General features: G+C 30.9%; 1 long non-coding RNA gene across 1 annotated transcript in view; it reads left to right on the top strand.

The window, feature by feature from the left end:
• Positions 1-23,675, top strand: part of LOC108908465 — a 288,403-nt gene that overhangs the window by 96,373 nt on the left and 168,355 nt on the right. The gene's annotated exons all lie outside the window — the stretch shown is intronic.

Raw genomic sequence — 23,675 nt, 5'->3', positions numbered from 1 at the left:
AGCAGAGTACAAATAACATAAATTAATTAATTGCTGACGTACGATTTAAATGATCAATAAACTTTTTCGTTTTATGAAGACGTGTCTATTTGTTTAGTCTGGGTTAAGGTCAGTTCAAGGTCAATTGTAGATAATCAATTGCCAACAATGAAAACCAATGTATCCATAAGTTTTTGTGGTCGCTGAATCCGAATCCGGAGTTCATTTGACCCGATCAGTTCTGATAAATACTCTCAAGTTCTAAACTCAAAACATTCAAGTTAAACATTCATACAAACATTTGAGTATCAAATAAGAAAAGAAAGAAAGCTAGCCGAGGTTTTTATTAGATTAGTTTATTGAAACATAAAGATTTCACCAAGATATTAAGGAAATGGAGCGTCGGTACGAAGGCAGATACGATATCGACAAATCGTAAAAGAGATCCACTTCGCGGATCTTTTGACAACAAAATTTCTTTAATACCACAGAAGTGAGAAGTAGTTTTGATATCATAATAGTGAGATATAGTGATTTCATGTGATTCATCAAGGCAAAAAACCTCTTATCTTGAAAAACTGTTCTCAAGAATCTCAATCGACACAGACTCACTGTGCAAATTAATGTACATGAAGCATTAACAGACACATTGGTTTAAAGCTTACTTAATTACGTTTAAAGATACTAAAATTTTGATGTCAAAACAATTTACTCGAGAGTCACGAGCTCAGCTTTCTTTCTTGAATCTTATTTGTTACTCAAATTTGAATACGCATTTATACTTAACTTGGGTGTTTTGAGTTTAGAATGTTCGCGGTCGTTCAGGATATCTTGCACGATATACTTGACAAGCTCTGTGGACATTTTCGTTGTAAAAAATGTTACAGAATAAAGTATTCGCCGCAATATGTATTTCAGCAGTTCCAAAACAGTTTTAAACACATTTTTAATAAGCTTTTTGCTCTATGACCTTAAACTCTTGATACAAGTTTGTGACATCAGTTAACTCAGTTTTTGCTCTTTTTTTACCCCCTTAAATTTTTGACATAAGTTCATTAACACCCTGTATAAATACCATGTTCTTGTCTTTCGGACTCCCACTTTTTTGGGGAGACTGCTACTTAGAATAATTTAAATTTAAAAATAAACGGTTGATTGCTTGTTGTTCCGTTCCACAAAATGTGTCATAAATTATTTTCATATTAGTCAAATACGGTGCATGATTATTGAGTACTAATGAAATGTAAGTATAGGAACTTACTACGATGAATGATATAATCATTTTATTACAGCCCAAAAAATGTCTATACCAATTGTGTTGGGTGATTGTTTTTAACATGTAATATGCATGTAAAATATGTACATAGCATTATAATGATATATGGATGTCGAACTTAATATGAAATTATATTAACCAATTATATCTGTAATCATCGACTCATTATGAGCGATTAATTTTCCTGTACTGCATATTAGATAGTGATTAATTGCTCAATGAGAAACCTTCATCTGCATATTAAGTTTGTAATTCACGATATCTGACGACTTAGGACATAGTCTTTAGTCGCTATGCTTATAAATAAGTAACCAGTGATAAAGTCAAATATGTATATTATCTGTAAACTAAACGTCCCAGCACCTACAATTATTAAACAATAGAAACAAGAATTTTACGTCTTTAAGTTAAATAAACAATTGTTCTTACTATCCCACAAATTAATGTTTAACTAACCTTGCACCATATAACACTTACAATTAGTATAATTTTATTACATTATATTTCATGTAAAAACCTAAAGCAAAAACTTATTTGTACATCACGTAGCTTAATAATGTTTTTCTTAAAAAAATCATCTTTTATCGAAAGACTGGATATAAAAAAGGATTTTTATATTTTTGGAAATAAAACAAAATCCACCTATCTTAAAGTCGTTTAATATAGAAATAATATGTATTCTCTTTGTACTTGATGACAGCTAATTCATCAATTTTTTAGTTGACAACAGATTAACGATCCAACTTGATTTTCGTTTACATAGAAGCACAATACGACATTGTTTAGATATTTGTAAGGTTGTCTGGCGCCAGTACTACTAACTCAACCTTAGAACAAAAGATATTTGTAATCGACGTTTATGCTTTAAATTTCACATTATAAAGTTCAATAAATTTGAAATAAATTTGATTTGCATCTTTAAACAATTCCGTTTTTTTAATACAAATAGTTACATTTTTATTAAATAACTGTGAATAATGTTTTGTCATATACAGCAGTATCTTAAAAATGTAAATAAATATTAGTCATGGTGAAACCACCAGAAATAAAGTGGCTTGTCATTTTTTCTTTTATAATTTTTTATATTGTGTACCTCTGTTTTCATGTAAAATGATCAAAAACAAAATAATGAAGAACTATGTGTTACGTATTTTAATCACATCTTAAAAAAAATAAGATATATGAGAAACAATCCTATTCCTGCTTACGCTTCATCAAATATACTCAGTGATTGTAGATTTTCATTTACGCCAATACAATTGATCGTTGTTGGTACTGCCCTCTAAATTCTAAAAGAAACTAGAAAGTTTAATTAAAATTTCTAATTTTACGCTAATACCAACAGCAGCTTATTTTAAAATGAAACATAGAAATCAAAAAAGTAATACTATTTATTGACAATATAAATATTTTTTGTACAGTTTCTCTTAATTAAATGATCTTATTCCAATAACAAGCAATTTGTTGCCAACGTGATTTAACAGTTCTATCAACTAAGAAACTTCCAGAGTAAATGTCAAATGTTGTGAAATTGCTTTTCATCGTTGATATAGATAAAAGATGGGATCCAATTTGGTACGAGTTAGAAGAAATACAATAAATGAAAGACCAATGGACATCGTTATTAAACTTTTATATGTGATATCTATTGATAGCGATAAATTATGAATTTACCCCGAAGCAATTACCCGTATCCATATGTAATCAAATAAATTCAAAAGAATACCTATTTGATTTCAATTCGTGAGACTAGTGAGGTATGGCCTTTCCTTTTGTCCAATGTAATATGTAATATCTAAAGAATTCTGTACGTGCCATGTTATATTCCCTTGGATAAAAAATTTATTTCAACTTTAACTCGTGGAAAAATAGAAGTAATGGATTAAAATTGATTCAGTTATATTATGCACAGGTAGATAGATTGGATATCATTACTTTTCCCTTGCTGTATTTTTAATTGATTTCAGTGTTCTAAATGAACCATGTCTGAATAGATTTATTTTAATTTTGTGTTTGTATATGAAAATTTTTAAAAAATAGTTCTTGAAAATTATTGTATTTATTGCCAGCATGCCAACTATTTTTTCTTGTTTGATCGGATGCGAATTTCCAAGTCAAATTTTGGCTACCTACTTCTTTCTATCGAAGGTGTGATCTAAAAAATTAAAAATATTGAGAAATTTTATTTTTAAGTATTTTTTATTTACTGTTAAATTGATTAACTAAGCAACATAATTATTTCATATTAAAGAGTTTAAAAGTATCCGAAAGCAAGTGAATGAGTTGTTAAAAAATAGATGACCTTTTAAATGAGGTAAGTATAATTTGAAGTACGGGAGAAAGCCTGAATTTGCACATTTAATACCAAAATGACTTCTCCCAAAATAAAAATTATCATATTCCACCAATTTCGTCATCAAATCAACAATCAATCAATCAATTAATCAACATAATAAAATGTAGCATCAAACTGTATTCTGCAGAGCAATTCTCCTTAACAATCGAAGTTTTTAAAATACTATAAGAACTAATTTATAAAAACTACTATTCACCTATTATTTTTGTTTATAAAATAGTAAAAGTATGAAAACTCATATGACTATTAATTAGTACGCGAAGCGCAAATAGCTCCATCTGTCGTGCATCCTAGTGCAATCCTAGCTGTTGCACTAGGTGTTGCGAGTGTAATTCAATGCCGGTCGGGGCATATAGCCCGCGGAGTAGTTGTTTCTCGCAACACTGGCAATTTAAAGACTATTAATTAACTTAATTCGTTTTAGTCGTATATAATCCTTAAGTTTGCTTCAGATGATGTGGTCACATGATAAATATTTAAAAATGCAAATAAATGCAGCATGATGTGGATACATACTGCAAATACTGTGTAGATATGTCAAATAACATATATTTGTTAAATGCCTTATCGTGTGGATGATGCATATCGATGTATTCAAAAGCATACACAATAACAACAGATATTATTCCATATATGGTGGTTTGCTCAGGGGATGCTAAATACAAATGCTTTAAAACGAATCTGCTCGATTGTATGACACTTGGCGCTATAGATTTTGTTCAGATTATCTTCAAATATTTGACACATTGACGTCATATGAATGTTTGGTTTAATGAGTGGCTGCATCACCTGGATCCAGCTTTAAAGAAAAGTTAAGACAGTTTATTAGTTTATTGGCTACACTTTTTAAATAGTAGTTTAGAGGAATTATTTCATGTGAATTTTAATAAATTATCATAATGTAGACTTGGGTTTACACTGAAATTCTTTGCATCCTGACCCTTGTGTTTGAATCCATCCAAAAATCAATCGACATATCATACGAAATTATATTCAGATTCTGAATATCACTTTGAACGCGAGGGTAGTTAAGCGTTATGAAATTTTTATATTCACCCCTGTTATTCAATGAATCGCTCTCGAAATCGATGGAACTTCATATTTCAAATATCAAATATTTTATGAAGATACAAGTGCCTACTTAACACCAGAACAAAACTAGTATTTTTACTACGATTTTATATTTCTGAAAATTTGGCAGTGTAAAAGACCAAAGCAATTTTAGAAGTACTTCAAATTCGTTGTATTTAAATTAAAACTGATTTAACATTTTTATAAAGAAATAATAAACATCTAGTTGCCATGGAATTTTGAAAATTACATGAGAGGTACTAGAAGTGTTCAAAGTAAATAAAAAAATAATAAAATACAGTAAGTAGAAACAAAATATGTTTTTATTCATTTTGAAGACTATGGAATATTAAAATTGACGTGGTAGGGAGATATTTTTAGCTATTTTTTAAACCTTGTAGGTATATAAAAAAATCACTGGAAAACTTTTAAATGTCACGTTTTATTACATAATTAGTTCAATTTGTTTACCAACTGATTTTCACTATCTGTAATTGCATTAAAATGTACAGCAAAGTGGATTTTCTCATGTAATTTTTATTGATGCTTTACTTTCAATAGGTAGGTAAACAAAACAATTAAGTATTCACAGTCACGGTTAAAGTAGCTGATAGTTTATTATTTCATCCATTCATTCATGTGTCATCATTCTAAACGTGCGTGTATGTTAATGACATGCTTAAATCGTAAATAAGCATAATTATTTTTATTATTTGTTATTATTATAGTTTACAGGATGATTGCGAACTTACAGATTTCATTTTGGTGGGCGAAAGGTCTTAATAAAAGAAGCTAATTTAACAAGTACATGTTAGTTAGTAGAAACAGCTGAAAAAATATTTTTTCCTAATACACATTTCGAATACAGTTGTAATATTTAAATCATCGAGTTTATAAGCTGCGCTATCAGATAAGTCAATGTAAAGGCTGACGTTTGCCCATAAATTTTGACGTTTGTAGGCCTCTTTTTTAGATTTGATGGCGTCGATCCTGCTGCCCCTAGTTGCGGACAGCCTAACTTTTTTTAACACTATGGGCAATGTCAACAATTAGAAGGACTCTCTTGCCGTTTATATTTAACGATTTAAATAGCCGTGTTTGATATTGAAACTGCTGGTGGACTGTAGTTAGTTATTTTATTTTCGTTTTTACAGACAATACAGTTAGCCCAGTCGGGTTGTCATTTAACCGGGAAAAAATTAGGGACCACAATTTTACTGTTCTAACCTTTAGGGGGGGTCAATAGTAGTGTAAATTCAGAATTGCGACTGAATTCCACCCCTGCGTCAGCCGCTATCTTGAATTTAAGGAAAAATCGTTTTTGCTCAATATCTCGGCCATTTTCAACTTTACAACAAAAATGGTAAGGACTTAAGTTGTTGCAAATGCGATTTCCTACAACTTCTTTTATTACAAATTTTATCGTGCGATCGATATTTTTCAAGTTAAGGGGGAAAATAGTGACAAAGTATAATTATTGAATTATCTCGTTTGTTATTGACTTTACGACATAAATGTACATAAACAAAGTTGGAAAGAATTATATTTTCTACAATTTTGATCTCTTTGATTTTTTCGCTACTACCAACATTTAAGGTCCTACGCTTGCGGAGACGTCAGGCCTATGGAATGTTGATCCCTTGAGTTTAGTTAGGCTTGCCATAGGCGTAGGACCTTAAATTTTGGTAGTAGCGAAAAAATCAAAGAGATCAAAATTGTAGAAAATATAATTCTTTCCAACTTTGTTTATGTACATTTATGTCGTAAAGTCAATAACAAACGAGATAATTCAATAATTATACTTTGTCACTATTTTCCCCCTTAACTTGAAAAATATCGATCGCACGATAAAATTTGTAATAAAAGAAGTTGTAGGAAATCGCATTTGCAACAACTTAAGTCCTTACCATTTTTGTTGTAAAGTTGAAAATGGCCGAGATATTGAGCAAAAACGATTTTTCCTTAAATTCAAGATGGCGGCTGACGCAGGGGTGGAATTCAGTCGCGATTCTGAATTTACACTACTATTGACCCCCCCCTAAAGGTTAGAACAATAAAATTGTGGTCCCTAATTTTTTCCCGGTTAAGCCCTTTTTTTGTCTAACCCGACTGGAGTAAGTGAATTTTGAATTTATTTTGCTTATGCTCGTGCACTCTCACTGAGAATTACATGCGTACTGCCCGCTCGGATCGTTCTCTTGCCACCCTCGTCTTTCATCCAGGCACTTGACACTTAAACGTACGCAAAAGATCTCCAGTGAGCACACACGTGGCACACAAATGTTCTATTTCCAACAAGCCGCTTATTACCAACTACTTTTGTTTAACCCAACATCTGAATCAAAATTATCTGGAAGTAATCATCGAATATTGGATATTTCTGTTTCACCAGCATTGGTTTGCATTCCATGAAAAAAATGCATGTTAGTGCACCGGCAGCAATATCAGTACAGTATCCAAACATTTGAATTGTAAACAATGGAGGTGAAACAAAACACCAATTGTCAGCCTAGATATTCTGTTGATTTTTGTTTCCTCAACTACTGGCCGCGTTAAAATTAAGAAGTTTGTTTTTCAAATGTCTTCCTTGTGCATCCTTATAATTTTGTTTAGCATATTTTAGGTAAAACTGTAGTAATTGAGTATTGTTTGGTGGTTATTACTACGTTCAATGGGGATGTATCAAAGAGGGAAGAACAGCTATATCCGTTTCATGTACAAAGAGTCCGTGGTCTGCGACAATAAGTTCTGAAGAGAACTGGCTGCTAGTAAATTTTCAGCAGTGCAAGACTTCCCTGCTGCAATTTTATTCTTAGACGAAACTATTTTCACCTGCAATGGAATTTTAAACTTCAACAACACCACCACAGTGGTCTATTGAAAGTCACCATATTGTTTTAATCTTTATCACCGCTTCTTCATTAATGTTGGGCCAATAACGATATGTTGCCAAACCACTTGAGTAGAGACCATTATTCTTACGAACTGTTTTACCGGTTCTTAAGAAAGTGTTTACATAATGCAGCTCAACCTCTTTCATTATACTCTTTATTTTATTTAATTCTTCGACGATAAAAAGCTTATTTGCAAAAATGTCATCTACATATCTCCCACCAATTGATAGAATTTCTATATAGATTGTTAACATAATTGACATAGTCTAAAATTAGTGATAATGATGCCATAGCCATTCTAAATCTTGTTAACAAAATTCATAATTTAATTGAAAATACACTATAACCTAATAACTCCATTATACATCCTATACTTAGGTTAGTTGTTGGTGCCAAATTGTTATCACTCTATAATTTATTTTTGATAATACTTATTGTTCTGTCACTTGGTGTATTAGTGAAATATTAACAACATCAAAACACCATTAAATAGTCGATAATTTTAAACAAATATTTTGCCCGTTTATTACAAGGAGAATTAATAGAACTGTTTGTGTTAATGAGATATCACATTTAAGAATTTTTGGTAACCATAGAGACATGGTGGTTTACTACAGCGTAAATTTAAAATATTTCTCTCATCTAAAAATTTTGATGTGTATTTTTAAAATAATTCTACCCCTCATTCTAATCGTAAAGGTTAGCCCAGAAGTCAGAGACTTGTGAGAGAGAGAGAGGGGACAGCATATTATTATTCCGTAGGCCACATGTGCACCCAGGAACGTTGGTTACGTTGGTTAGCCCTCACCACCATTCAATGCAGAAATGAGGGAAACCTGGGAAAACTTCATTAATTACCCATGCCCGCAGAGAGGGTGCCTAATTCCTCTCTACGTATATAGTTTATCTACGATCTTACGGCTGCGGGGATCGAACCCACGATAGTGACATTCATCCATTCAAGTACTGACGCCTCGAATTGCTTGACCACCGTCCTGTAGGTCTTATTTTACTTTTTGCACTTTACTGAGGAGATTTGAAAAAAACGGCATAATATAGAGAAATTAATAATTTTGAGAAAATAGTTCAGATGGAAACTGCGTTGCAGCCTATGAAACAATGACAGGATATTTTTGTAATTTTACGTGACTATTTAATTCGATGGGCTCGCTTATGCGTTGATGAAGGAGGTGCCAATATCGAACACTTACTGTGATTTTAATAATAAAAACTTACTGTCATGTGTCATGTCAGAATACGACGTGTCATTCCCTCTCAACTCCAGTAGTTGTCAATTCATGAGTATACTTTTTTAAGTAAGGTCAGTACTTGTTTATCTAACTAAAACTTTAACTTTTTTTCGCTTAATTTAATATCACGATATAAAGTTATCTTACAAATTATTACCAAGATTATAAACCCTGTAAGTATATCCTTAAGAAATTGTAGTAAACTACGAGATAAGTTTGTTATTTATCACTTTCCATTCACTACCTAAATCAATAGATATACTTAACTATGTATTTAATTTATTATTTATTTGAACCAAGTAATTGCAATATCGTTTAAGTTATTGCTTTCTTTATATTTAAAAAATGTAATAACGAAAAATAAGAATGTCTCAATTAATTGTCCCTGGTAATATAATGTTGACGACTTTGGTTCGAATTGGAAAGTATCATCAGTGTTACAAGTTCGTTTTATTCTAAAAATAAATATGTTTACATAAACAAAACCACGATAAATATACATTTGGTGTTTGATATTAAAGTTGCGTTCTATCGCTTTAAATGAAATTAGTTTCAGATAAACATAAAAATCAGGAGGCAATTACATTTGTCACAAAGGTAGACATAGTTCATTACTAGATATAAAAATGTGAGCATCCTTAATATCCTTAAAACCAGAAAACATTTTATAGAACCACGTTAGTTTTACATGTAAAACCAAGTATCATCTCCCACGGATATTAATTCAGATACAATTTTTTCTATGTTTTTTGTTCACCGAAGATGTCAGATTACGATGATTAGGCAAACAAGATGTGAATTAAGTCGGTGCATTTTTCTCTATAATGTACTCTAAAACGATGAAAAATTATGGATATATTTGTTAACTACCTCCTACCGTTAATGATTTGTTTGTTTTAATGTTTAGATGAAATAGTAACGATGTTCAATATCCATTTTTATTTTATTTTTACGTAGTTACGCATGGACAGTATTACCTCATAAGTTTTTACTAAATGTATGTTGTATACTTATAGGTATATAGGGTTTAACAGTGATGATGTGATATAAGGATTAATTAACAAATCAAAATAAATATAAATAAAATAATTTTTTTTACTAAAGCCTTCCGAAAAGTTCTATACAAACTTAAAACAATACCTATAATCATTGACAGAGATCGAAAGTTTGCATTACCTTTACGCTACTGCTATTTTTTTTTTTCAACTTGTACGAGGTTACTATGCATGAAAAAGCTATATTGATTCGAGCACATGTTACGATTCCATTGATATAGACGTGGATTTTAATTCTACTGCCCTTAAGTTCGAACACATTGTTCATCAATTAAATTTATTCCCATCAAATTTCTATGCAACTATTTTATTAATGTATTAGATGCACTTTGATGCTTAGATACGTTTATAATAAACTATTCATTCGAAGGAATCTTTAATAAACAAAATAAAAATTTCACTTTATCATATACCACTTCAGTAACAGGCGTTTATATCGTTTTTCTTAATTTTTACTGAACTTTTGAATTAGCACTGGACTAAAGCGTTACTTTTAATATCTTTTTCAGTTAGAAGGAAGTGGCATTAGGTCCAAATGACACTAAAAGTGAAAAGTTTGAAAATAAACCGCCAGTATATGCTGATCAGAGATAAACTTGCCCAGAAAAACATTCCACTCCAATCCATTAAGTAGGTACGGAAATAAGCGTATGCAAATAAAGCGAAAACCGTAAAAAATTATTTAAATAGAGGCTTAGAGGTTCATCAATTATTTATGAGGCAGTTCGTTTAGGCACTTTTACGAAAATTAGGTTTTATTGACATCGCAATTAAGCACTACTAAATTTTTAGGATTTCTCTCAGGGACATAAAAACATGAAGAAGCTTCCTGGTTAATAAAACATGTGTATGTTATGCGAAAAATTAAAATTTGGTATCCTATTATAGGTTTATTTTTATAGATATCCAACTTTACACATCATATATTCAGTTTTAACTCCCTTACTGCGATTTGTGCTTAAATTTTATATTATTTATTTATATACATACAACGATCCGAATGTGATCCAGGTACCGACCTATTTAAAAATTAATATACAGTGTGTCCCGTGACTCGACAGCCATAGCTGAAGGTCGTATTCCTTGAACAATTTTAAGTCGAAAGTGCCTTATACACTTTATCCAAATCTCAATAGTTAAAGAGTTACGGGCAATATTATATTTAACAGTAAATAAATCTGGTAGGCCATGTAATTGTTTTGTCATATTGTTATGGTGACATTGTTTATTCTTTGACTTAATTTTACATGGCTACATTTTCAAATAAAAAAATATGCCGATATTCACTTTATTTACGGATACTGTGACGGAAATGCGAGAGTATTAGTGCAGGAAAATCATCGGAGGTTTCCTGATAGAGGAATAAATAATTATAAATGTGCATCGTCAATTGACAGAAACAGGTAAGTTTCCTAAAGCTACTGCAGAACGTCTCATGCAGCAAGAACTTGTCGAAGAAGAATCTATTCTTAACATGGTCGAAAATGGCCCCTCTATTAGTATACGAAGATTATCTAATCGCGTTCATGTTAGTCAAATGAAAGTGTGGAGAACATTACAAATTTCGGTTGTACCCATATCACATACAATATGTTCAACATTTACAACCAGCAGGCTATATAGCGCGTGTTGACTTTTGTCGTCGGTTGATTGCACACCCACAAATTTATGGACAAATTATTTTTACGAATGAAGCCACGTTTAATAGAAATGGAATTACGAATACCAGAAATTTGAAAATCAGGGAAACGCATTTTCAACATCGCTTTTCGATGAATATTTGGTGTCGTGTCGTGCCTTAATAACGTTATTATTGGGCCATTCGTATTTCAAGAACCTTTAACATCCGAGCATTATCTAAATATTTTACAAAATGTGTTGCCAGGATTAAGGGAGGATGTTCCACTTCAGAATGGAGTTAACATGTGGGTTCAGCACTATGGCGCACCACCGTATTTTGGTGTAAATGTGAGAGAATATCTAAATAACAACGTTGCTAACCGGTGGATTGGAAGAGGTCGCCAGACCTAACGCTTCTTGACTATTATCTTTGGGAACACTTGAAAAGTCTACTGTATTCAAATGAACCACAAACCAGAGATGAGCTAATTCAAAATATTATAGCTGCTGCTGCATTCATACGAGATGACCCAGATACTTGTCAGAGAGCTACGTCTTCAATTATTAGAAGAGCAAGAATGTGTTGTGAGGCAACGGGGGGACATTTTCCACCAACCTTTTAATTAAATTTGTGTTAGTAATAAAAAAAAATATACTTAATAAAACATTACATTACTTTATTCAACATGCTCTTTATCAGATTTATTTACAGTTAAATTTAATATTGTCCATAACTCCTTAACTATTGAGTTTTGGACAAAGTCTTTAGGCACTTTCGACTTAAAATTATCCAAGGAATACGACCTTAAGCTATCGAGTCATGGGACACCTTGTATAAATATAAGTATATTTAAATGTATCTTCCTCAAAATAACTAGCTGTATTTGATTTAGTTAGAAACTAAAATTTAAATATCTACCTACTGAATTTATTGGAAATTTGTAATCTTTCTATTTTCTTTTATGATAAATTTAAGATACATATGTAAAAAAAGAAGTATGGTAGGTAAGGGCTAAGAAAAATGGTAAGGGCTAAAGTTTTATCATTTTTTTTTTTTAATTTAAACAAACAAATAAATGAGTGTTTCGGTGATGTAAACCAATCTCTAGCTTAAATTGGACTATTTTGATTTTGTATATTTTGCATATTCAAAATGTTAAAAAGTCTATCTCTGGGGAAGATGCCCATATGACTTGGTTGTTCAGCAAATAATAGTTAGGTATCTCTTTCCAACACTGTATTCTTTTGGTACGTATTTTTTGCCATATCTCGTTACTATTAAAGACCCATCAAACTCATTGCAATTCTAGGAAAGCAGACTATTCAAATATGTAAAAGTATACAGTGTGAACCGTTTATTCTCGAATCACCCTGTAAAAAATTGATTGTGTGATTTTAACCGCATTTTTTTTTAATTGTGGTGCTTGATGAACTACAGTTTATGTTAATACAAAATCTAAGGCCTATTACATCAGTTTTTGGAAATAAAATTTTAGTAACTCATATTAGTAATTTTTTTAGATACCTTAATATCTCTAGATAATGTGAAAAAAAACAAAATAAAAGCTTTTAAGCTGAAAATTTTGCATACGTTGGAAATGAGAGATGAAGAAAGACGATTAGGGCTTTGCTATTGCCTACAGAAAGAATATCTAAATAATGCTAATTTTTTTATGATTTATTTAGCAACAAATCGGGTGGTTTCAAGTAAAATTACTATCACTGGTCAACTGACAATATAAAATTCACCATAAATGCAAAGAGGCGGTATTCGCGAAACAGTAACGTTTGGTGTAGAATCATAATGAAATGAGAGAAGAATTGGATTTTTCTTCTTTGAGAAAATTCTAATTTGAATGAGACGATTTAAATTATCCTGGGAACGAGTTTTGGACCGCATTACATGATTCACCATTAAGGCACCTCTTTAATTTAAAGTTTCAGTTATAGATGGCAGTCCTATTCATAAAATTGCTTTGGTAACAGAAAGGCTAAATGAACATTTTCAAAATTGTTGGGAAGGGTGAAACTGTCCTTTGATTGAGTAGCCGTCGAGATCTCCAGACTTGCCGCCACTAGATATTTCTCTTCAGGGTTTATTGAAAGAAAAAGCTTACAAATCAAGGCCACAATCTATACGAGACTTATGGACTAGGACAAAATAAGCCTGCGCAGAAATTACTGTAGCACAAATCCTGTAGGCGTACCTTTGACTTTGTATGAGTGTGGCCCGTTTTGCTTAAAAAATGCAGTTCTTCCAACTCTACACTAAATAAATTCGATTAAAATCGAACAATTAATAAATATTTTATATGTTGACTTGATAACAAATGGATCACAGGATTGCATTGTTCATTTGTTTTTTCTTTTTCTTTCAAATAATGCTTTCACATTGCAAGAAATGTGTCTGAAAGCTTGGTTTTTACCACGGACTCCTAGATAAAAGCGGAAAAATAAAGGGTGTAAACTGTCACATGAATAATGCATATAGCGTTAAATATTAATAACAGATACAACCCTGTCTTAAAGTCGGTAAGAAACGACCACTATCTATTGCGATTTAAAAGGAAATACAATTTGCATGTGTTCCTATCAAAATCTAAAATGCAGCTGCTACATCGTAAAGTTAAAAATATTTGCCTAATAAAAATGTAATCAGATTCAGAACAGTTGTTTTGATATAAGTGTACAACATTTGGTTCGTTTAATTCAGTGTTTTCAATAGATATAAAAATATGTTCAATGACATTATATATAAAACAACTCCTATAACCACTAATTTGCGCATAAAAATTCAAGAAATTGTTTTAGTTTAACTAAATTTCTTGTACACATAATATTTCGATTTACAAAAATAAAATTTAAAAACAGGCTGCCAAGAAGAATGTCACAAATGTATTAAGTATAACCAATTATTCTGCGCACCCAAAATAATGAATAATCGATACGCATTGTTTATATTGAAATATTTCCATCGAATTAGTTATTGCACAGACATGTAAACTGAATTTACCAGAACCATTATCCATATACCATACTGATTTTCAACAAAACAAACCCACGCACCAGTTAAACGGGTTGAATAGACAAAATAAATATATATTTTCCATTTAATTTTTATTTAGAATGACAGAGCAGCGGTGCAATAAGTGAACTCAATTTCAATTACATGGAAAATATTGACAAAGTCCATTCAATCTGCAACCACGCAGGAAGTTTTAAACAATAAATTAATTCGATTATAGCATTGACTCAAAAATAAGTCAGCAGGAATCAAGTTTGTTTTCAGTTATAGGTACTCTAAAATATGTCAGTGGACCAAATTACTGTTGTTACTATTGATGCAAGTTTTACAAAGTATTTTTTAAGCATAGTTAATAGTAAATAAATATATCTTAATTTTGATTTAGTTCATTTACAAATAAATATGTTTGACATGATAAACAAGTCGTGAAAAATACTTTTTTTACTTTTATATTGTATAACAAATGGTGTGGCGTATCTAATATTATTTGTAATAACCCCATTGCGATTATAATAATATGTGAATATTATAAAAAATAGTAATTCCACGTGCAATAAACTGGATAATAAATTTATTTATAATCGCTCATTAATATACCATTATGAGAGTAATGCCCGTAATATTATTACATGTTAGTGTATAATTATGAAATGTAAAATTAACGTACATTATTAGTTATATATTTTGCCAGTATACATATTTAATTAGGTTTTAGGTAAATTAAACTTATTGGGTATTTGAAAATCATTATTTCAGTAACCTTGTGCAGATTTAGGATAGAAAATAAATTATATATTAATTTTTTTTTTCATAAAACTGTTACAAAATACCTGTAATAGTCTGTATACGAGCGAGTAACAAATTTTTACGAGGTGTTCCTTAGTAAAAATTGTCACGAAAAGTTCAGATAAACTAACATTAAATTCTGACCCTATTCGAAGTTACAGTACGTTAAAGATGCAACCTTTTTCAAATATCTTCTAAACTATAATAATTGAAATATTCGTGCCAAAATTGATGCACGTTTTTTGGCTAATAATCCATACAGCTGCAAAATAAGGAATCAACCATAACCAACATGAAAAAGAAAATATAGGCATTTATGATTCTTAGAATTATGTCAGATATACAGGGTGTCCCAAAAGTGACGCCCGTCCTTCTGGGATTTGATTAATGGGACAAAAACGAATTGAAAATCAAGAGTGCAAAATTTTCTGATTGTTTTTCTTTGTTGTTATTCAAGAAAATATTCAAAAAACTAAAAAAGAGAAAATCCATTTTCTTTGTCTCATAACTTAGGTCAGTGCTTAGGTGTAAGGAATTATTTTAATCTGAAACCTTTATTTATTGTAATAATTTATTGGTAATTAAAGTATCATTTTTAAAAGTTTGGATTGAAAGTGGTGTTATAATTTCAATAAATGTTACTCAAATTTATATAGAAAATTATAATTATACTGGGTGATAAGATGAATAATTCAAATCTTCTTATCAAAAGTCAACATCTTGTCTGAGATTCAGCCCTGTGAATTGAGCTTTGCAGTAGGTACTACATTCAAAGGGTTATGTTTCAATAGACATTGACTGCCATTTTAATAGAGGTCGGTCTAAATCGTAAAATATATAATTCAGTTATAAATTCTCTAAAACAGTGAAGTTTAATTAGCCTAGAGCACCTACAAATATTCGATTGTTAGTAATAACTGCAGATAAAATAAAAATTCATATTTCACAGAAAGATATTTTACCCATGTGCCACAAGATTATTTTTTATTACAGAAAATAAAGTGACATTACTTAAAGATCAGTGTTCCTCCCCCCAAAAAAAAATGGCAAAAAACATACTGTTCAAGATGTTCTTAAGTGCAAAGAATATTTTTATATTTATGTTTGGTTGTCTCAAAAGCTTATAAAACAAACAAACAAAACTTCTTTGGGTCGTAACTATTTAAGAAAGCTCTTTGGTACTGCTTTGTAAAACTGTATACATATACCACCATAGGCGGAATTTTGCGGTGAATTAAAATATAATGCCGTGTTCCATTAAAAAAGAAAACAACTTCTTGTCCGCTAAACTTCTACACATCACTTTCATATAATTTTTTTAATACTTCGAATAACAGCAAAGTTATTTTGCGACATTAATGGAACACCCTGTATTTTGACAAAAGAATATCATTGGCTTTATTTCGGCTCAAATCATATCCGAATGGATACTGTTATCCAGTAAATAATGACTTTACAAAGAATTTCAAAACTTTACTGTAAATTTACGAAACTCAATTTAATCGGCAAGTTGTAAAGCGAGCCGAAATAAGTCAAACAAAATGTTTGTTAACTGCCGTAAATTTTCTCACCACAAAAGCGTTATAAGCTCCAAGTTGAGACAGCAAGTTTACAGGTACAATTTTCAGTTTAATTTAGCGAGCTGAAAGAATTGTATCAAGGAATACAATGCTTGGTTGTGGTTGCAACTTGCAATCAATGGGTTTAAAGTTTGGAACCATCGTACTGCGCTTCCTATTACAAGCCGATAGCGGATTACGGGAATCGCTAACTTTAAATGTATGTTGAGAACTACTGTACACCTATATAATAAAATTCTAACAGAACTTTCAGGAGTATCTAGCGCAACGGTCATAAGGTTTATTCAAATGGCAAAAGTTTTTAACTGGCAAGAGATTTGTTGAGAATTTTGCTGGTTGAATAAGCAACGTGGAAAAGAAGTTACGAAATTGTACGGGGTGTCCTGAAATATGCCTGTAATATTTCACCAATGCCTTCTATGGCTAAAAATAAAGAGGAAATTATATATGAGTCCTTTAAAATAATGTGAAATATCTGGAAAACCATTCACGATAAAGCAATGTAATTTGCCACTAGCTACCTAGGATTAATAAATTTAGAACATAAAGGTAAAAAAAAGAATCTAATGGTTAAAAAATAACTCCTAATTTTTAGTCAGAACCATCTGAAACTGTGAGGGTTTTTGCTAAATTTTGCTCTAACTTTTTTACATGTGGACTTTCTCACTATTTCATCAAATAATGAGAAATTTTTATATAACTTCATTTTGGAACCAACATTGGTTTAAACTTTATGCTATACATATATGCCACAAAAGTATCTGATCTAAATTTTACATTGATGCAATAATTGTAAAAATTTTATTGAAGTCATGAAAGACAAAATGCCAATTATTTACAAATATTTGAGGGGTATAGATACAAAACTCACATTATCCACTTTTTACGATTTTTCAGGAAGAAGAAATAACTGATTTCTCACTTTTTAAGTGACTTAAGGTTCTGAATTTTTTGTTGGTATTGTATTAGAACTTTAACTTTGCTTCTTAATTGGTGAAATAACAGCACGACAATATTTGACTCCAAGAAAGTGAATTAAAATTTGGATAATATGAGTTTTGATACAACTTTTTGGATAATGATAGTTTTGGTCCAAATTATTCTAAATAATATTATCTTTTACACCAAAATTCATGAAATTAAAGGAACTTTGAAACAAACTCAATATCAATAAAACTTTTATGTAATATGGTAGTTCATAATCAAAATAAAAAGCTGCACAAAATACTTAGAATACGGTTTTATTATCAGTGATGAAGTGAAATATTTTTATAATGAATCTAAAATTGCAAAGTACAAAAAATGTTGACAGTAAAAAGTTCTAATATCCGATATTTAAATATGAAACTAAACTTGTCTTACTTATAATCAGAAACTCATAGAAAAAAGCGGAATGAACCATCTAGGAAAGCAAAACAATACGAGAAGCAAAACTCACATTTGGCACCTTCAGATCGTAGGAGAATGTGACTTTTGAAACAATTCACAGATTTCACAATTTAAAAATTAATACGAAAATGTGAGATTGTACCACTTCTAAATTTTAAAATGGTGTAGTTCAACAAGATAGCGTCACTAACTCTATTTCGAAAAATTATGGATAATATGAGTTTTGCATCTATACCCCTCATTTGTAATAATGTTTGTCTCAATTTATTGAAGTTCCAGATAATAATATTGTGTAAAACAAGTTACACTATATTATTTCGAAAACTGTTTTTTTGGGTCTTTTCTTGTACAAAAAAGTTATATAAATGCAATAAGAAAAGAAAATTATGACTCCGAAGAAACTGAGAAAAAAATTAAATATTAAACTAAACGAATTACATCGCTGTTAACGAGCTTGTCTATCAAGTTATTTGTTTAACATAATTTATAATAATTTGTAGAATTAATTTCAAGAAACTTAACCCCTTTAAAGTAGCATAAAATTAAAGTTTAAAAATAACAGAAATTAAAAAGATATCATTCCAGCCGTCAATTAAAGTTGCAAATATTTCGGAAATAATCTTTGATATATTTGTTTTGAAATTTTATAGAGGTGCACCAAATTTTGAAAATAATTTTCTATAGTAGATAATCTTAAAACTGATGCTACAATTTAGTCGCCGAAATATTCATTTTAAAATTGGAACCGTTGATTTATAAGTTCAAAGTCTGAGGGGGCACCTTATAAAATATTTATTGACCAAAACCGACTATAGAAAATAACCCTACGCCTTTTTGACAAAATTCTAACCCACATATAAATATGTTTTCTTTATTTTACTTTTTACAAATTGTCACTGTTGAGACAGCATATGAAATGCAATCATCATTAAATAAGTCCTGATCTACTTTTCAGAATAGTTCAACAAACACCAGATTTTTCAAATTCGTACTAGTTTACTTGAGTAAGTCTAGTAACATGTTTTGAAAAGATATATACCAGAGTAAGTGTTATGTCATGATATGGTCACCTCATTATTGTCATCATTTGAATAAATTATCGACTTACTAATCAAGGAACAATGTTTACTAATGTTGATTAGTAAACGTAGTAGTAAAATATACACTGTAAAATAAATTCACTCAATTTCAATTACTCAGTTTTACTCAATAATGTATCAATTTCTGTCCACACCCGATCGAGTGAAATATTCACTCTACTAGTATGAGTATATAATTTAAATTTTAAATATAATTTTATTAGTCATAAACTACTAAGCTGCCACAGTGGTTTCTAGACAGATCTGTTTTCGAGATAATATTCTAGGTCTCGATTAAAAGAATTGGTTAACTGATCGGACGAGTAGATTGCCGTAACCTAATTGTAAGTTACAGATACGTAAGCAAATATAGGTAACTATGTGTCAGTTTATTTAACCAAATATTTACCGAGACTATACTACACTGCATTTAATCACAATTCACAATTGTCACCAAAATAACCAGATAAAAGGATACTTGTCCAGCACTACATGCCATACATCACGCCACGAGATTACCTAATGGGGACGATGGGACAAAGACAACGCACAACAACCATAGAATGGGGTGGGGTCATCCAATAATGAGGACATTTACTCCTATTTAGGTACAAGTGTACCAACTACGAGTTTATCTGGAGAATTTATTTAACGGGTATTTATATTTGAGTGAAAATACTCAGTTTTAGTTCAAATATTATCACAAATGAATAAAATCATTAAAATGCTCAATACTGATTGAAAATTTACTCAATCATTTCACTTAATAGATTCACTCCGTATCTTTATTGCTTTCACTCACACCGATTTTTGTACAGTGTAGTTAACAATGTGATTCAGTGTGAACCCAAAGTAAGAACTCACTATTTATAAATTTATAAAATATTAGGATTTAACTTCATATTGGAAAGTGAAAATATGTTAGTAAATATGTAACCCGAATGTTTTCTTTTTTTTACTTTGGCCTCTTTTAAGCTCTAAAAAAATTAAATACGCCTTGTGATGTCATTAAGCGAAAATTTCAATTCCAGCGTTAAATGTGGTAATTTCCTCGCACTTCCTTCAATTATCGAAAAGAAAAAATATGTTTATTTTGAAGAAATTAATATTTCCCTTTTATTTGTGGTTGAAGGAATTATTACATTCTTATAGCACACGAATTATTTTTAATAATCTATTTTGAAAGTTTCCATATCGTTTTGTTAATTAAAGTTATTATTGCTTCATTTCAAACGGATCGTGTGTTTAAAAATTCTATTTCGCATGTTTTGAGTACCTACGTACAAATTTAAACTAGTTTTTCTCTAAAATTGTTCAACTGATCGAAATTGCACAAGAGTACAATCTCACTGTAAAACTGTTTATAGTTTCTAAATTTTGACTCAAACTGTTGAAAGATTTGCATAGGAAGGTTGGGGAAATACTTATCCAAATTCTCTCAGACTAAAATTTTGGAATTATTTTATAAATAGTAACAGTTACAAATTAATTCTGTTTCTGTAAAGATTTCTGAGATGTTAGGAAAAAAAAAATTTAAAGATTCACCTTTGACAAGCAGTAACCTTGGCAGTAGCCCTCTTAGGGGGAATTTGTTTTTGGTCGTTGACTGTGCTGGTAAGATATCATATACTAATTTCGCTACACTCTCTATAAAGTTTGTTAAATGTTCGCAAACGTATAATACTTTAAGTAAAATAATGAAGAGAACTTGTTGAGAACATCCACATATTTCTGCGGTGCACTATGTTGGTTTAAAAATAGAAATAATAACTCACATTTCTTTAAACAGTTTACATTTTCCTTATTGCCGTTTCCTGTTATTTCTTTATTTTGTCAAACCTCTAACAGAATCCAGTTGTTGTGCTCGTTAGCCAGTGAAACAAATTGAAACAGGGCAATGCTCAGAGATAAAGCTGGTTGCTTGAGGTTATATGATAGTACTTATTTTAACCAACACGTTTGCGATTTGTTAGTTAGTAGGTATTCCTTTTGAAGCTTTAAATGCAACGTTTATATGCAATGCAATATAACGACAGTGCATAAACTTTTGAAAGATTAATTAATTAATAATATATGTATACACAGTCCGTACAGAAGACCCCTGCGTCATTTTATTGTAATTAACCGCATTCGACACCCAAGATAGAAAGACATTAGCGGCGTGGCGTTGATCGTAGCAGCTTGCAGTGCATACTATGTTTAGCAGTTTCAAAGGCGTATTTCTTTGTAAGTGTATCGTCCTGGTAGGCCAATTGTCTTTTTAGATTTAGAACCTTACATTCACACTGGCCATTCTAGTTCCAATAGTTGGACAGACAATACCAGTAAAGGTTTGCTATCAACCATATCTAAAGGCAATCGATTAGTTATTGTTCACGCCGGTGGGTGGTGAAATGGGTTTTATCCCTAACATTCTGTTGATTTTTAAATGTGGGACCACAACCGGAGACTACCACGCCGACAGAGAAGTTAATTCCAAATCTCTCTCCGAATTGTGTTGTTGTAACAGATAATGCACCATATTCATTTATTTACTTATTTATTTATTTATTTATTTAAAATTACAACTGCTCACGGGAAAATCCCAGTTACAGAACAGGGAAAAACAAAAAAATATAGTAAGCAATAACAAAATGCAGTAGAAAAAACGTAAACACTTGAAAATACATAGAAAATACAACAATATATTGCAAACAATATTTAAACAAAGTTATCCTACAAATAATTTCTTAATACTAGGTAACGTCGTATGGAAAACATCAATGTTGTCCTGCAAATTACCAAAATTTCGACATATTACATATAAAGGAGAATAGTGTAATACATTAGTTCTAGCCGTTCTCAAATAAAATGTCTCAGTAGTGCGAGTGGTAGCCCTAGAGACATTGAAATTAAGTTTACACAGTACTCTGAACAATCGGTATTCGCACAAACCAAATTAAAGAGCAAAATAACACTAAGCATATTACGCAGAATCATCAAAGATTTGTAACCGTACTTTTCTAGAAGTAAGTGCTGCGAATAACCGATAGGTGGATGTTTTCGTTTCCTTATATGTAAAAATTTTAAAAATCTTTCTCCAAAAGATCAATGTGGTTTGCATAATTAGGGGCTCAAATAATAGACAAATTTATTTATTTATTTATTTATTTATTACAATAAAAATATCCAACGGGACAAAAGCCCATTTACAGGATAAGTAAAACTATGATAAAAAAACACAAAACAAAAAGATAAATAACTACATTAAAAACTCGACACCTATGTGACAAATACAAACTTAAAAAGGAATAGGTCAAACGCAAGAAGCATGAAAAGCTACAAAAAACAGCGCTTCACATCAGCAAGTGTGCATGAAAATATGTCCAAAACATTTTCAACGGCACAATAATTATATATCATTTGATACAATGGAGATTTTAACAAAACGTTGTTACGGGCTTGAGGTATAAGGAATGCATTGCTAAATCGATTGTTAAGCCTAGGCACCCTAAAATTCAAATACGCCAGCAAAGCATCGGAAACAACTAAATAATGTACAATCTTAAAGAGAAGCCGTACACAACACATTTGACGCCTCGAAATTAGGCTTTGCAATTCGAAACGGTTATAAAATATAGCCTGTTGTGTCCCTCGCGCAGGATAAACACCGTCCAATATAAATGCTGCCGACTTGAAAAATCTTCTTTGAACCATTTCCATCGCGGAAATCTGAAATTCATAGATCGGACTCCATATGACAGAGCCATATTCAAGTTTAGATCTAATGAAAGTTATATACAATAATCTAAGCGATGTAGACTCTTTAAAATCCCTTGCATTGCGCAGAATAAACCCCAAGTTCTTATAGGCCCGAGATATGCAGTCCTCCATATGACGCGCAAACCTAAGTTTTGAATCAAAAATAATTCCCAGATCCTTTACAAAATCAGGCCTCTCGAGCACACAATCGTCAAGCATGTAATTAAATAAAATTGGATTTAATAAGCGATAAAAAGACATTACTCTACATTTGGATGCATTTAAGGGTAATCTATTGTTATTACACCAATTGCTGAAGGTCAAAAGATTGTTTTGCAGATCGTCACAATCATTAGGGCTGTCAATTCTACGGTATAATTTGACGTCATCAGCATACAGAAGGTAATGCACATTTAGATCTTCAACAATGTCATTAATGAACAACACAAATAAAAGAGGGCCCAATATCGAACCCTGAGGAACACCAGACGTCTGAGAGAACTTGTTCGATCTGAAACCTCGAAATTGGACAAACTGATACCGATCAGATAAATATGATCTAAATACACTCAAC

The sequence above is a fragment of the Anoplophora glabripennis genome, unplaced genomic scaffold (assembly GCF_000390285.2).
Source record: "Anoplophora glabripennis isolate ALB-LARVAE unplaced genomic scaffold, Agla_2.0 scaffold226, whole genome shotgun sequence".
Classification (NCBI taxonomy): domain Eukaryota; kingdom Metazoa; phylum Arthropoda; class Insecta; order Coleoptera; family Cerambycidae; genus Anoplophora; species Anoplophora glabripennis.
Note: the sequence above shows the minus strand (reverse complement) of the source record. Positions and strands in the feature narration are given on the sequence as shown.